We start from the raw sequence: 15,305 nt of genomic DNA, 5'->3' as shown, positions 1-15,305 counted from the left end.
CAGGACCAGAGTCCCCATTATCCACCTCATAGCACCAGCCTAATTTATGTAACCTTGCTGGAGTCCAATAAAAACGGTGTAGAAACTTAAACTGAATAAGGTGCACCCTCAGGTCGACAGTGTTTTGACATTTATGCAAATTGTGTCCCACTCTCTTGTCTCAAAAGTCACACTCAGGTTTTTTTCCCATGATCCTTTACGACCCAACAGAAATTTGTCCCAGGAGATTTCTGTTAAAGATGAATAGTAAGCTGAGGCTTCGTGACCTTTACCATATGCAGCCGGTACAGTAGACTGTTTCATAGCAACTTGTGGGGGTTGCTGTGTCGAACCAAAAGTTGTATGTAGCAAATGATGCAGTTGAAGATACCTCCAAAATTGAGACCCAGAGATATCATACTGTTGAGTTAATTGATTAAAAGATTTTAAACTATCATCATTATAAAGGTCTCCCAATGTAATTGTGCCGTTCCCTTGCCATTCCCTCCAGAAGAAAGGGGACTCCCCTTTTCTTTCTTCCATGGCCTTCTGTTCTCTCCTACCGGGTTCCACTTTCTCCAGCCCTGTAATGGCATCTTCAAACCTCCCTACTCTCTCTCTCTCTCTTTCTCCCAGTCCCTTCTGCAACTTCACATAACTGTCCTCCGCCCGGCTTGGGGTGGAAGAAAATGATCAATGTCCCCTTCGATGTGCACCACCACCATTGCCTCAGCTCCACCCGTCGTTGCTCCCGGAGGTTCCACAGTTACATCCAACTGTGGGTCTGGAAGAAGATTTGGGTGGAGGCGGGGGTGGTGTAAAATCGTTTCAAAATACAATTGACATCATAGACACAAGAGGCTCTGCAGATGCTTGAAATCCAGACCAACGTATGGAAACCTCTGGAGGAAATCAGTCGGTTGGGCAGCATCTTTGGACAGGAACATTCCATAGAAAACCTACAGCACAGTGCAGGCCCTTCCGCCCAGAAAGTTGTGCCGAACATGTCCCTCCCTTAGAAATTACTAGACTTACCTAAAGCCCTCTATTTCACTAAGCTTCATGTAACTATTTAGAAGTCTCTTAAAATCTGCCTCCACCACGGTTGCCGGCAGCCCATTCCACGCACTCACCACTCTCTGAGTAAAAAAAAACTTACTCCTAACATCTCCTCTGTACCTATTTCCCAGCACGTTAAACCTCTGTCCTCTTGTGGCAACCATTTCAACCCTGGGAAAAAACTTCTGACTAGCCACATGATCAACGCCTCCCATCATCTTCTACACCTCTATCAGGTCACCACTCATCCTTCATCTCCCCAAGAAGAAAAGGCTGAGTTCACTCAACCTATTCTCATAAGGCGTGCTCCCCAATCCAGGCAACATCCTTGTAAATCTCCTCTGCAGCCTTTCTATGGATTCCACATCCTTCCTCCACCGAACACTGCTTGGCTGTACCCCTTCGCCCACACCCACCTTCGCACTCTGGCGTCTGCACCTTCCTTTGCAGACCCGCTGAAGGGTTTCCTCCCGGAAAGCCGATTGTTTACTGCTCTCCATGGAGGTGAGCCGACCTGCTGAATTCCTCCAGCATTTCCAGTGAACATCTCTGACCAGCACGGGTGTCAAACGCATGTGGGCGTCACAACCCCGTGACGACACGAGTAAGCGCCAGATAGCTGAGCGGGGCAAACCTCTTGAGCCTAACAAGGGCCCACACGCGTCGCCCGCGACCCACGCCACACTCCCTTCTTTCTTTGAGCCTTATTTGAGTATTTCTTTGAGTATTATTTCTCCCAGCCATTCAGATCCACCTCCCCTGCTTCCCCATTCCCCCTCTTGGCCCTTCACATGTCCACTCCTCTGCGGGCCGTCCCATCCCTAACCCGCCCTGCCCCCACTCCTCGCTATGCTTCCCCTCCTTTCCACACTCCTCTCCCATCTGAAATTCCCAATTTTACTCCCACTTACCCTTCCTTCCACCCCTCAGGCCCCCCAGTCCTCGCTCCGCTTCTTTCCCTGGCAACATCCCCACTCCATTTTATCACTTCTCGATCGCCATACACCACCTGCTCTACCCTCTTGCCGCCCTCCGCAGTCTTCCTGTTCCCCACCCTTCTCCATCACAATACCCTCTCAATGTCAGATCACCTAAGCTGTGCATATCCTGTAACACTTTCCCTCATATCCTCACCCCAAAACCTTTCCCTCCTCCCACTGTCCATTCCTTACACTTCACCTCCATCCCTTCTTAATCCTCCCCTATTTACCCCACTAAATTCTGTCCCGATTACAAGTATCCCCTCTCGTCTCCGCCCCAACATCCCCTCCCTTTACCACCCCTCCTAACTATCCTCCCTCCCCCACATCCCTTTCGCTTTGCCCTCGTCCTCCGACTACCCGGCCCCCTCAACAGCCTCCTCTCCCCATTCATATCCCTTGCCGCACTTTCTCCTCCCGTTCAATTTCCACACACGGTCGCTCATCCCTCCACCTCTCCTGCCACTGCCGCTGTCCGACTCTGCTCTCATACCCCCCTCACTTACCCACCCTTCCCTCTCCCTTTCCCGCTCACTCGTTCCACCTCCCACTTCCTCTCTGCACTCTTCTCATCGTTACTCCCTTTCCCCATTGCCCTCGCTCTCTCCATTCCCCGCTGCTCACCCTCCATTCGTTTACCACGCTCCCTCCCCATTTACTGCTCACTTCCAAATACCCCCTTCTCCTACCACTTTCTGCTCTGTTACCTCCATTCTCACACCCATTCCCCACTATCCACACCATCATCCCCATCTCCTCTCACCCTCCAAATACCCATGCCCCTCTCCAAACAACCACCCTCAGCCGCACACTCCCCACTCCTAGTACTCCCGCCCCCTTTCCACTCCCACTCGGTTTGACAGCCATTTCATTCATTTCCTAGTACTCTCGACCCTTCCCACCCCTTCTCGAACTGTGACTACCACTCATCTCTATTCTCTTTCTCCTCGTGTATCACTCAGCATCTCCCACCACTACCGCTGAACCCGCCACATCTCTCTCCCTCTGCTTCTACCCCCTGCGGCCTTACTCCCTATTATACACCTCCCCTTGAATTCCCCTTTGCCATCTACTACTCCCAACATCTTCTCGATGCCCCTCCCACAACCCCCTGCTGCAGATTCCTCTTGACTTCCCTCCCTCTCTCCATAACCTCCTCTACCCCTTTTCTAAACCTCCCACTCCTCTCTGTGCACACACTCTCTCTGAACCCTGAAATTCATTGACACCTCTCACTTCAGTGCCCCTCACCTCCCACTTCCCTCCCTGTTCTCTCTCCCGCTACAACCCTTCTTTCCATTTCCTCACCCTAACCCATCCTGCACCATTCCTCTCCAATCTGCTTCTCCCCTACTCCTATCCACCTCCTCCCCCTCTCATCTCATCCACGCGACACACCCACAACCCAGCTGCACATCCCCTCACCCCTTCCTACTAACACCTTGCCGAACTCCCCTGATCCACCCTCGCTTCCCCATCCGCCCAGTCTCCCTCTCCACAGGTCCACGCCCTTTCGCTCACACAACCTCCCGCTCCCTTTACCCTCATCCTCCTCTCTCTTCACACATTCCACTGCTGCATCGACTTCCCTCCCCATCCCCTATGCTTCCTCTGGCCTCTTGAGCCCCTACGGATGCCCGGCCCTCACCATACCCCATCGCCCTCCCCGGCCGCTCCCTCCCACCACCGTTCCATCCCTTTCATCTAGTACCCTAGACCTCGCCCCATATTGTGGCCACCTCATTTCACATCACTCCTGTTCTCATTTCCCTCTCTCATTCCAATCTCCGATCCCACTCTCCTCCCTCAACCATCTCGCCATCCTACACCACCCCCCAATCCTCACACTACCCTGCTATTCTGTACCCTCTACCCTCTCCGCCCTCGATCAGCCTGGCCATTCCCAGGACATTTGGTCCCCGAGTGCGGAACACGGCGGAGTGGGATGACTTACAGGACTTGCTCCTGGGAATGACAGCCTCGCAGTCCTCCGCCGGAGAAAGTAGATCGCCCGGTCATGCCACATGGGAGCCAGTGGAGCATAAAGAAATCGCTGCAGCATCCTGAATATCCTGAAGGTGGCGCAGGATAGCCGCCACTTGTACAGGTAGGTATACCAAACACTGCCTGCCCCCAGCTGTAAGGACCCAGTTTTTATCCAATTGTCTCGGGTGTCCCCGACTGCCTCTGAGTTCTGGTTGCAAAAAACAGCGGGTGGGGACAAGATGACTAACAAACACGCACAACACGCTGGAGGAACTCAGCAGGTCGGGCAGCATCCATGGAAACGAACAGTCAACGTTTCGGGCCGAGACCCTTCGTCGGGTCGGATGCTGCCCGACCTGCTGAGTTCCTCCAGCGTGTTGTGCATGTTGCTTTGACCCCAGCAAATGCAGAGTCTTTTGTGTTTAAGATGACTACCCAGTTACACAAGATGAATTTCACAAGCTGTTTTATATCCACTGCTATCAACAACCCCACCGTTCAAAAAAAATAAATCATTTTACTTCAGGTGGCTATAACACTACAGTCACCACAAATCACAAAAAACAAATAAGGAACTACAGGACATCAAAACATTCGTGTCTCCATTCAGAATTTAATGTATTGTCTGCTGCACCCAGTTGCCCCAGAACACATTCAGCGCGCCGCTGACGGGCACGAAGGATTGCGAGGCAGTAAGCCCACGGTGGAGATCTCAGCCATGACTGGGCAGGACATCTTTCTCGTTCCCTGTCCCCTCCGGAATTGGTGACCAATAGCGAAGAGAATAGGGGCTGAAGTGTAGACAGGCCAGGAGGATTTGCCCCTTCAGTTATACCAATGAATTTAATTCAATTGACGACTTTATTACTTACGTCCTTCCTATACACGAGGAGTAAAAACCTTAACGTTACGTCTCCGTATACGTGTGCAATTTATAGTCATTTATAATAAATATTATGTACAACAGGACAGTCAATATATCATAGAAATACAGTTGCGTCAGCATGTATTAATCAGTCTGATGGCCTGGTGGAGGAAGCTGTCCCGGAGCCTGTTGGTATCACCCGATGCGGATATAGCCCACGTGCGGAGAGAGAGGGACACTGAAGCGGATCGATAGTTCACAGACTTTAATGCGAACAGTGTTAAAGAGTGAAAGGAAACAATAAACGCTAGGCCAAACAGGGCCGTTAACTAAAACTCTCAAATGCCAAGCCGACACTGCGGCTGAAAAGAAGAACTAAGAATAAAACGAATAGCCTTCAGAGTCCAACTTCTCAGGTAAGGCGGAATGCAGGCAGCGAAGCGTCGTTGTGCCTAAATCTCGACAGACACTCCGACGGAATGCATGGAGTTACATACCGTCACAGTGAGCGGTTTAAGTAGCCGGGCGCTTTCTTGTGATCAAGAGAGAGAAACCCGGCCAGGAGACCTCACCCAGACCAGATGGAGACTGTCCTGGATGGGGACTGGCCTCGGACGGTGCACGATTTGCGATGGATGATTACCTGCCCTAGAGCAGGGCCACGACGGGCAAAGGCCTTGTTCTCTCTGTAGGTTTCTACAACAGAAGGTGGTCTCCCTTCCTCGAAAGCAGGATCACGACAGTTACCGCCGCCGGGCTCTCCCGTAGTGCGTGCAGTCCATTCGGCCGGACCCTCCCAACCCGACAGTAAGGACATCCAGGCTCGGGGACTCTCCCCTCCGGAGTAAGTGAAGGGAGTTGTGCAGTTCTGCCAGCTTGAGGGGACCGCACAGTTCCTCCACAGCCTCAAAGCAAACATCATCAGGGACCACAGAAGGAATACCAGACCCACCCTTAATGGGCGGAGCTGGCGAATCCAAGGCCCGTAAAAGCCCGGGTTCAGTTCCCACGCCGTCTGTAAGGAGTTCGGTTTCTCCCCGGTAAGCGTGTGGATTTTCTTCGGGTGCCCAGGTTTCCTCTAAAGACCTACAGGCTAATAGCTTAATCGGTCAAGTGGGCATATTGACCATGAGGCGTGAGCTCGTTGGTCTGGAGAGTCCTATTGCCGCGCTGTATCTCTGATAAAGCAAGCTGGAGATCCCTCAGCGCACCAGTCTCCTGATTATCCCAGCACAGGAAGGGACAGACCGAGACGGGACTCCCCAACTCTCTCTCGTAAAGAGTCAGATTTCCGCCACCTAGTCAAACTTCTAGTGTACTCCTGACATGGGAAACAGACTGTGCCTTCTCCGCACCCTACCACAGCCACGGAGACAGGTCCTCCCGTTTCTTACGTGAAGTGGAAGAATCACAGGATCGGCCGCCCTCTATCAGTCGAATCCAGACTGTACAGGGAGTGAAGAGCGGCAACGCTAAGTGGTGGTCCAAGCACAGCAGAGGGCGCATGGGGGTAGCTGACAATGTCTGAAGAACGCCCTGTCACCAAGCGGTGATCTCCGTCACTCATACTCCCCGAGAAGACACCGGAGTCAGGGAAGGAAATCCGCCAGGTGCTCACTACATCAGAGTAGCTCACTACTGACTTTCAGCAGCGTTCCTTTTACAGATGCACGGACCGAAGTGAGCAGGAAGTTTTCACAAGGCCTCAAAAATGTGTGGAACCATAGAACATTGCAGCACAGAAAGTGGCCGTTCGCCCCTTCTTGGCAGTGCCGAACCATTTTTCTGCCTAGTCCCACTGACCCGGACCTGGACCATATCCCTCCATAGACCTCTCATCCAAGTTGTTCTTAAACGTTAAAAGTGAGCCAGCATTTACTACTTCATCTGGCCGCTCATTCCACACCCCCACCACTCTCTGCGTGAAGACCCCCCCCCCCTCATGTTCCCTTTAAACTTTTCCTCCTTCACTCTTAACTCATGCCATGTCCTCTGTGTATTTTTTCTCCGCTAGCCTCAGTGGAAAAAGCCTACTTGCATTCACTCTGCCTATACCGATCATAATTTTATACACCTCTACTAAATCACTCCTCATTCTCCTATGCTTCAGGGAATAAAGCCCTAACCTATTCAAACTTCCTCTGTAACTCAGTTTCTCCAGTCCTGGCAACATCCTTGTAAACCTTCACTGCAATCTTTCAACCTTATTAATATCCTTCCTGTAATTAGGTGACCAAAACTGCACACAATACTCCAAATTCAGCGTCACCAATGTCTTATACAACCTCACCATAACATTCCAGCTCTTATACCCAATACTTTAATTTATAAAGGCCAACGTACCAAAGGGTCTCTTTACAAACCTATCTACTTGTGATGCCACTTATAGGGAATTATGTAACTGTATTCCCAGATCCCTCTGTTCTACTGCACTCCTCAGTGTCCTACCATCTAACTTGTATGTTCTACCTTGGTTTGTCCTTCCAAACTCCATAACCTTGCATCTGCCATTTTTCAGCCAATTTTTCCAGCTGGTCGAAATCCCTCCGCAAGCTGTGAAAACCTTCCTCACTGTCCACTACACCTCCAATCTTTGTATCATCAGCACATTTGCTGATCCAGTTTACCACATTAGATTACAAATAACAATGGAGCCAGCACTGACCCCTGTGGCACGCCACTAGTCACAGACCTTCACTCAGAGAAGCAATCCTCCACTACCACTCTCTGACTTCTTCCATTGTTCCATTGTGTCTAATCCAATTTACTACCTCTCCATGTATACCTAGTGACTGAATCTTCCTAACTAACCTCCCATGTGGGACCTGTCAAAGGCCTTACTGAAGTCCATGTAGACAACATCCACTGCCTTCCCTTCATCCACTTTCCTGGTACCCTCCTCGAAACACTCTAATAGATTGGTTAAACAAGACCTACCATGCACAAAGCCATGTTGACTCTCCCTAATATGTCCCTGTCTATCCAAATACTTGTAGATCCTATCCCTCAGTACTTCTTCCAATAATTTACCTACTGCTGATGTCAAATTTACCAGTCTATAATTTCCCGGATTACTTTTGGAGCCTTTTTTAAACAACAGAACAACATGAGATATCCACCAATCCTCTGGCACCTCACCTGTCAATAATGATATTTCAAATATATCTGCCAGGGCCCCTGCAATTTCAATGCTAGTCTCCAAGGGAATACCATGTCAGGTCCTGGGAATTTATCTACTCGGATTTGCCTCAAGACGGCAAGCACCTCCTCCTCTTCAATCTGCTTAGATTCTATAAGCTCACTATCTGTTTGCCTAATTTCCATTGACTCCATGCCAGTTTCCTGAGACACAAAAAACCCATTTAAGATCTCCCCCATTTCTTTTGGTTCGATACATAACTGACGACTCTGATCTTCAAGAGTATCAATTTGATCCCTTACTATCCTTTTGCTCTTAATATACCTGTAGAAGCTCGTATGATTATCCTTCACCTTGACTGCCAAAGCAACCTCATGTCTTCTTTTAAATGAACCATAAATGTTTCTGTTTTGACTATGTAGAATATGAAAACATGTATTTAGATTGAAGACTGAAAAATCACATACTTTGAATTTATTTACCGACTGAAGAGTAGATAGAAACTTTAACGTTTTGTAAACTTTCTTTCTCATCTGTCTTTATTCTACTGAGCGGCAAGAAAGGCTATGTGCACGGAAGCATTTTAGAAACTGCGCGGCCACAGCTCAGTGGGAAGAATGCTAGCAAGGTCTGCACCGTACCTGTTCCTGTTGAAGACTGGGGCTGTTTTCATCCTCGTAGATGCAAATGAGATCTCTCCCCAAAGGCAACAGTCACCATTGTCCATGGAGCTCAGACGAGTGAGCGTCTGATGTAGCAAGCAGCACATTGAGCCCAGAGGTGTACATTTCTGGAGAGTGCGCCAGCATGCCATTCAGGCGCACAGTGAAAGGGAGCAGACAGCTCGGGGGGGTGGGGGGGGAATACCGTCTTGGATTTTTCCAATTTCCGGCTGGGAATATCATGACTAGCAAAAGAACCAGTGGAGCTGAAGTAACTCATTAGATTGCTCTCTGCCATCCTGTGGCCGAGTGAATTTGTGCCTGGACAGTTATGGGTAGCAGGGCACATTCCCCCCCCCCCCCCCCCCCCACAGTTCTTGTTAATAAACCCACAGAGAGACCTGTGGTGTTTTGACATTAAGACTTGCCTAGTGTGGAATATGTTATCTTCCTTTAGATAAGTTATCTTACTCAAGCATTCCATCACATCTGAGGATAATGCTGGGACCTTACGAAAGTGGGCAAGCTCGACCAGGTATGCGTCCCGGCTACGAATTCTCGAAGGTGGCCAAGATGAGAAATCAGAATCAGGTTTAATTCACCGGCATGTGTGAAATTTGTTCCATCTGTCTGTCTGTCTGCCACAGTGGTAAGTGGGGCGGGGGGGGGGGGGAAGGGGTAGGTGGAGGGAAGTGGGAATTGAGTCAAGCAGACAGAGAGAGAAAGACAGACAGACAGAAAAAGACAAATGGGGGGGGGGGGTGAGAGGGACAGAGATGGACAAAGATAATTGGAGACCACAGATCGGGTGTGGGGGGGTGGGGGTGGGGAGACACCGATAGGTAGACAGAGCCAGACAAGCAGGGAGACAGACAGCAGGGAGATAGCGAGGGACAGACAGACAGAGATAGACAAACAGAGAGAATGAGAGAGAGAGAGAGAAAAAGAATTGTGTTTGTGAGTGAGAGAGAGGGATCATTCTTTCAGCTAATGTTTGATGTCTTGGGTTCCATTCACCTCTTTCAAAAACTGTTGCAGAATTGGCTTGGAAAGAGAGAGTTGTGTGAGGCGGGTGAGGGCAGAAAGAGGTTTGAGAGAACCTGGTCAATTGCTTTGGTCCTGTTCTCTCTTTCACAACCCCAACCCCACGAGTCTGGCCTCTGCGCCCCGGGAATGCGTTGGCCATTTGCAGTCTTGGCTTTGTCCCCTCCTGGTCAAGATCTGGAGAACTTCAGCCATGCCTTCCTCTGGGCTTCCACTGCATTCAAGGATCTCCTGCCACATCATTTGGCCCTAGTGGTCGGGGCTCTTCTCATAGAAACACAGAAAACCTACAGCACAGTACAGGCCCTTCGACCCACAAAGTTGTGCCGAACATGTCCCCACTGTAGAAATTACTGGGCTTACATCTACGTTCTTTTTTGTCTTTCCATTCAATCTCTGTGGTGCCTCCACTCAGGTGCCTGAAAACTTCAGATCCTCAGGAGTGAAGTCTCTTCTGTTTATGGCTTCCCTGCCCCTAGTTACCCTGAAATTCCCTGTTCACACAGTCCTGGTCCTTGCCCCATGAGGATCCTGCATGTGCTACATTCTTCCATTTGCTATACACTACTTACGATACTCAACCCTACGCTCCGACCCAAATTATTACTGGGGCCTGGTCCACATGCATCAGTATGTCCTTGGCTCGCCAGAGCCACTCTGCAACCCCCACCCCCCATTCCAGGCACACACACACTTAATTGCCCATCGGCCAGTGGCCTTCTGGCATAAACCAAGTGTATTCACATTTGCTGGAGCTGCAACGCTCGTTTGCACAGGGCTCATCAAAGTGCGGGCAACTCAACAGTTTCTGGTGACATTTTCCATTGCCATAGTCCCACCTTGCATTCCCAGTGGCACTCCTCACAACCAATGAACCGACCCTTTTCCCCATTGTCAATTCCCATTCCCAGTCCCACCTCCATATTCCCAATGACCCCTGGCCATCCCCATTAACCCCTTATTGTATTCCCATCGTCCCACTTTTGCCATTTTTACAATAACCCTGGTTATAACGATATTCAGTGATTACACCCCTTTGCTTACGGCCCTCTCCCACTCCCAATGACTGCACTCTCGTTCCAAGGGAACTCATCCCCAGTTGTCCACAATGAAATTTAGAGCTTTATAGAGGCTCATCTACAAACGTTTGTACCAGAATCATATCCACAGCGAGCAATATGGCAACACAAAGGACCCTACAGAATATTCCTGACATTTGGTAGAACAAAGGACCCTCTGGAAAATCCGGGCAATTCCGGTCAATGTTTCTCACCCTCTGCATACTGCCTCAGCTGAACAGAGGGTGCACTTTTCGTAATAGACTGAGACAACTGTGCTGCTCAAAAGAGCGCTGTATGAGGTCAGTCTTACCCTCAGCCATTAGGCTCGATAATGAGTCAGCCTCTCGCTGGGGAAGTGATGACCCCCTCCTGTTAGACTGTTTGAGGTAACTTATTTATTTATTGTTTCTTACTACTATTCTATTATTTGTATATCTGTGCACTTGTAATGTAACTGTGACACTATAATTTACTTTGGGATCAATAAAGTATCCATTGGGATCTTTCAGTATTAAAACTACATTACTAATATTAACTATGTTATCTTTATTTATTAATAACATTTCCTTTGGGATCTATCCGTATTATTACCAACCGCAAGTTAATCAAGAAACAATCATGAGGATTGTGTTGATATTCCAGTGCAGATCATACCACATCAGGTGCTGAGAACAAGCAACAAAAATACACAACTGATAAGTTTCAAACACTGGGGATTCTTGCAGCTGCTGAAAGTCCAGAGCAAAGCACAGGAAATGCTGGAGAATCTCAGGTTAGACATTGTCTGTGGAAAGGGATAGTGAGTCGCCGTGTTGTGTTGAGACATTTCATCAGGCCTGAAAAAGAAGGTGGGAAAGGCCAGAATAAAGGTGTGGTGAGAGAGGAAACCGTACAAGCTGGAAAGTGACAGGTGAAGCCAATACATCAGCTAACAATTCATAACCTACTACAGTAAAAGCGGGAGTACGCTGAAGTGCCCGACTAGCTGCAGTGCTACTATCTCAATGAATGGAATGCAGTTCAGCGCTGTAGTGGCGTTAGAAAGATAGAAACACAGAAAACCTACAGCATAATACAGGCCCTTCGGCCCTGAACGCTGTGCTGAACATGTCCTTACTTTGGAAATTACTTAGTGTTACCCATAGCCCTCAATTTTTTCTAAGCTCCACGTACCTGTCCAGGAGTCTCTTAAAAGACCGTATTGTATCTGCCCCACCACTGCTGCCAGCAGCCCATTCCACACACTCACCACTCTTTGCGTAAAAAAACTTGCCCCTGACATCTCCTCTGTACCTACTTCCAAATACCTTAAAACGGTGCACTCTCGTGCTAGCAATTTCAGCTCTGGGAAAAAGCCTCTGACTACCCACATGATCAATGCCTCTCATCATCTTATACATTCTCATGCTCCGTTGCTCCAAGGAGAAAAGGCAAGTTCACTCAACCTATTCTCTTCAGGCATGCTCCCCAATCCAGGCAACATCCTTGTAAATCTCCTCTGCAGCTTTTCCATGGTTTCCACATCCTTCCTGTAGTGAGGTGACCAGAACTGAGCACAGTACTCCGTGGGGTATGACAACCCTCCACACTATCCACAACACCCCAACCTTTGTGTCTTCATCAAATTTACTAACCCATCCCTCCACTTCCTCATCCAGGTCATTTATAAAAATCACAAAGAGTAGGGGTCCCAGAAAAGATCCGTGAGGCACACCACTGGTGACCGACCTCCATGCAGAATATGACCCGTGTACACTTTTCATTCTGTGGGCAAGTCAATTCTGGATCCATAAAACAATGTCCCCTTGGATCCCATGCCTCCTTACTTTCTCAATAAGGGTACCTTGTAAGTGCCTTTCTAAAATCCATCTACTGCTGATGAGTTATTAACTTCAAACTTTCTGCAAAATCACTCAAAGAGTTGACCTGTATTTGCATGTAACAAGAGCTGTGTAACTCATCTCCTTGTACCTTAGGCCACGAACCTATCAATCACCCCTGCTGTGGACACTTTCTGGAGGTCCAAGATCCATATGCTCCACAACCACTGGACTAAGTGTGTAAATGTAGGATGGGACTATGCTGAAATATAAATTTGCTAGGTTTTCTAAAATTGACTCCATCTAGCTTAGGCCACAAACTTATCAATCAAACGTCGGATATAACCCCCAGGTTCGGATGGCTGCGTTAGTCTAGGGGAAGACAGTCGCCACCCCCGCCAAACAGACGAAACCTTGTTTGTGTTGGTGCTGTATGATGTGTTCCCGTTACAACTCTGTACCACCAAAAAATAAGATGGTACACCATATTCAATTAAATAACTGAGCTTTATAATTCTTAATTTGACTAGTGTTAGTACAGAAACCAAAAAGAAAAAGGGCCTATTTTAACGAAACAGTTTATTGTGCACGGGAGCTCACTGTTTTCCATTGATTTCATCCGAGTGCCGTCGACTCCTGGACCCTCACTCCAAGTAAACTCGTCCGGCGGTGCACCAGCTCGCTCCTCTCGCGTCTTCTCTCTTCATCTCCCGCCAACAAAAGACCACAAATTCCTCCTCTCAGGCACACAAGAAAGAAATAACACTCCTCTTATTGGGTGGCACACATTCCAAAGCCCCTAACCCTAATCATAATCCAAATACTGCTGCTACAGAGAAACCATTACATTAGCACTGAGTCCTACAGAGTGTCACATACCTAATGCAAAGCTTACAGAGAAAGTAAGGAGCATGGGATCCAAGGGGACAATGCTTTGCGGATCCAGATCTGGCTTGCCCACAGAAGGCAAAGAGTGGTTGTAGATGGGTCATAATCTGCATGGAGGCTGGTGACCTCAGGGATCTGTTCTGGGACCCTCGCTCTTCGTGATTTGTATAAATGACCTGGATGAGGAAATGGAGGGATAGGTTTGGTAAGCTTGCTGGTGAGACTAAGGCTGGAGGTGGTATGGATAGTGTGGAGGGCTGTCAGATGTTACAGTGGGATATTGATAGGATGCAAAACTGGGCTGAGAAGTGGCAGATGAAGTTCAACCCAGATGAGTGTGAAGTGGTTCAATTTGTAGGACAAATATGATGGCAGAATATAGCATTAATGGTAAGACTCTTGGCGGCGTGGAGGATCAGAGGGATCTTGGGGTTTGAGTTCATAGGACACTTAAAGCTGCGACACAGGTTGACTGCGGTTAAGAAGGCATACAGTGCATTGGCCTTCATCAATTGTGCAATTGAGTTTAAGAGCCGAGAGGTAATGTTGCAGCTCTATAGGACCCTGGTCAGACCCCATTTGGAGTACTGTGCTCAGCTCTGGTCGCCTCACTACAGGAGGGATGTGGAAAACATAGAAAGGTTGCAGAGGAGATTTACAAGGATGTTGCCTGGATTGAGGAGCAAGCCTTATGAAAATAGGTTGAGTGAACTCTGCCTTCTCTCCTTGGAGCGACGGAGGATGAGAGGTGACTTGATAAAAGTGTACAAGATAATGACAGGCATTGATCCTGTGGCTAGTCAAAGGCGTTTCCCTAGGGCTGAAATGTCTAGCACCAGAGGGCATAGTTTTAAGGTGCTGGGGAGTAGGTACAGAGGAGATGTCAGGGGTAAGTTTTTTTCTCAGAGAGTGGAGAGTGTGTGGAATGGGCTGCCGGCGATGGTGGTGGAGGCGGAATCTTTTAAGCGACTCCTGGATGGATACATGGAACTTAGAAAAGTGGAGGGCTATGGGTAAAGCCTAGGTTGTGTTAAGGTAGGGGTACGTTCGGCACAGCTTTGTGGGCTGAACAGCCTGCATTGTGTTGTATGTTTTCTATGTTCCTATGTGGTGATGGCATCCGTCGGTCTTGAGAGACCATGGATCTGCGCCAGGGTTGCCCAAGCTGCAGGCCTTCCCCGCTCCACGCCAACGACGTTGTCCAAGGGAAGGGCACTGGGACCCATACTGATTGGCACCAGTGACATCGCAGAGCAATGTGTTGTTAAGGGCCCTTGCTCAAGGGCACAACATGCTGCCTCAGCTGAGGCTCAAACCAGTCTGATGCCTTGCCCACTAGGCAATGTGTCAACACATGTTCCTATATATATATAATATAAATCCACACCTGCTCTGGGATAGTCACTCAAATCTGCTGGTGTCCGCAGCTCTAAAACAACTATTGAAAGTGCATCATTTTACTGCCCCGGGTGGACTTGAAATGCTTGAGGTACAACTTCTTCCAGTGCAAATTTACCTTTTTCATGTTTAATAATGCCCTGCCTCTCCTCCCCTCACCTGCACCTGATGGTTTAACTGGTTCTTCCACTAATGTCTGAGACTCTGCACAGACTTTGTAAATGAATGGAATCAGCCCGGGGCATTCAGTGTGGGGCACTGCCTGCGAGATTCACTTTGTTTGCTGTAATACTCAGTTCCCTAGTCTGAGTTGGTAAAGTTTCCCTTCAGAGTTCAAAGTTCACTGTCAGTTTATTATCAAAGTACATTTTTTGTCACCATATACAGTCCGGAGACTTATTTTCTTCTGGGCATACTCGCAATG

At 48.7% G+C, this 15,305-nt stretch overlaps 1 protein-coding gene across 3 annotated transcripts in view; it reads right to left on the bottom strand.

Annotated features, from left to right (window-relative positions):
- The window catches only part of LOC132384400 (lysophosphatidic acid receptor 5-like), a 102,379-nt gene that overhangs the window by 34,990 nt on the left and 52,084 nt on the right, over positions 1-15,305 (bottom strand). The window contains exon 3 of one of the 3 annotated variants that reach the window (XR_009508872.1): positions 11,618-13,332. The exons of the other annotated variants lie outside the window; for them this stretch is intronic. The gene's annotated coding sequence lies outside the window, so the exon portion shown is untranslated. Of the gene's footprint in view, positions 1-11,617; positions 13,333-15,305 lie in introns of those variants that run through there. 3 annotated transcript variants of the gene reach the window in all.

Source organism: Hypanus sabinus, chromosome 32 (assembly GCF_030144855.1).
Source record: "Hypanus sabinus isolate sHypSab1 chromosome 32, sHypSab1.hap1, whole genome shotgun sequence".
Lineage (NCBI taxonomy): Eukaryota > Metazoa > Chordata > Chondrichthyes > Myliobatiformes > Dasyatidae > Hypanus > Hypanus sabinus.
This window is presented reverse-complemented; position numbering and strand designations above follow the sequence as displayed.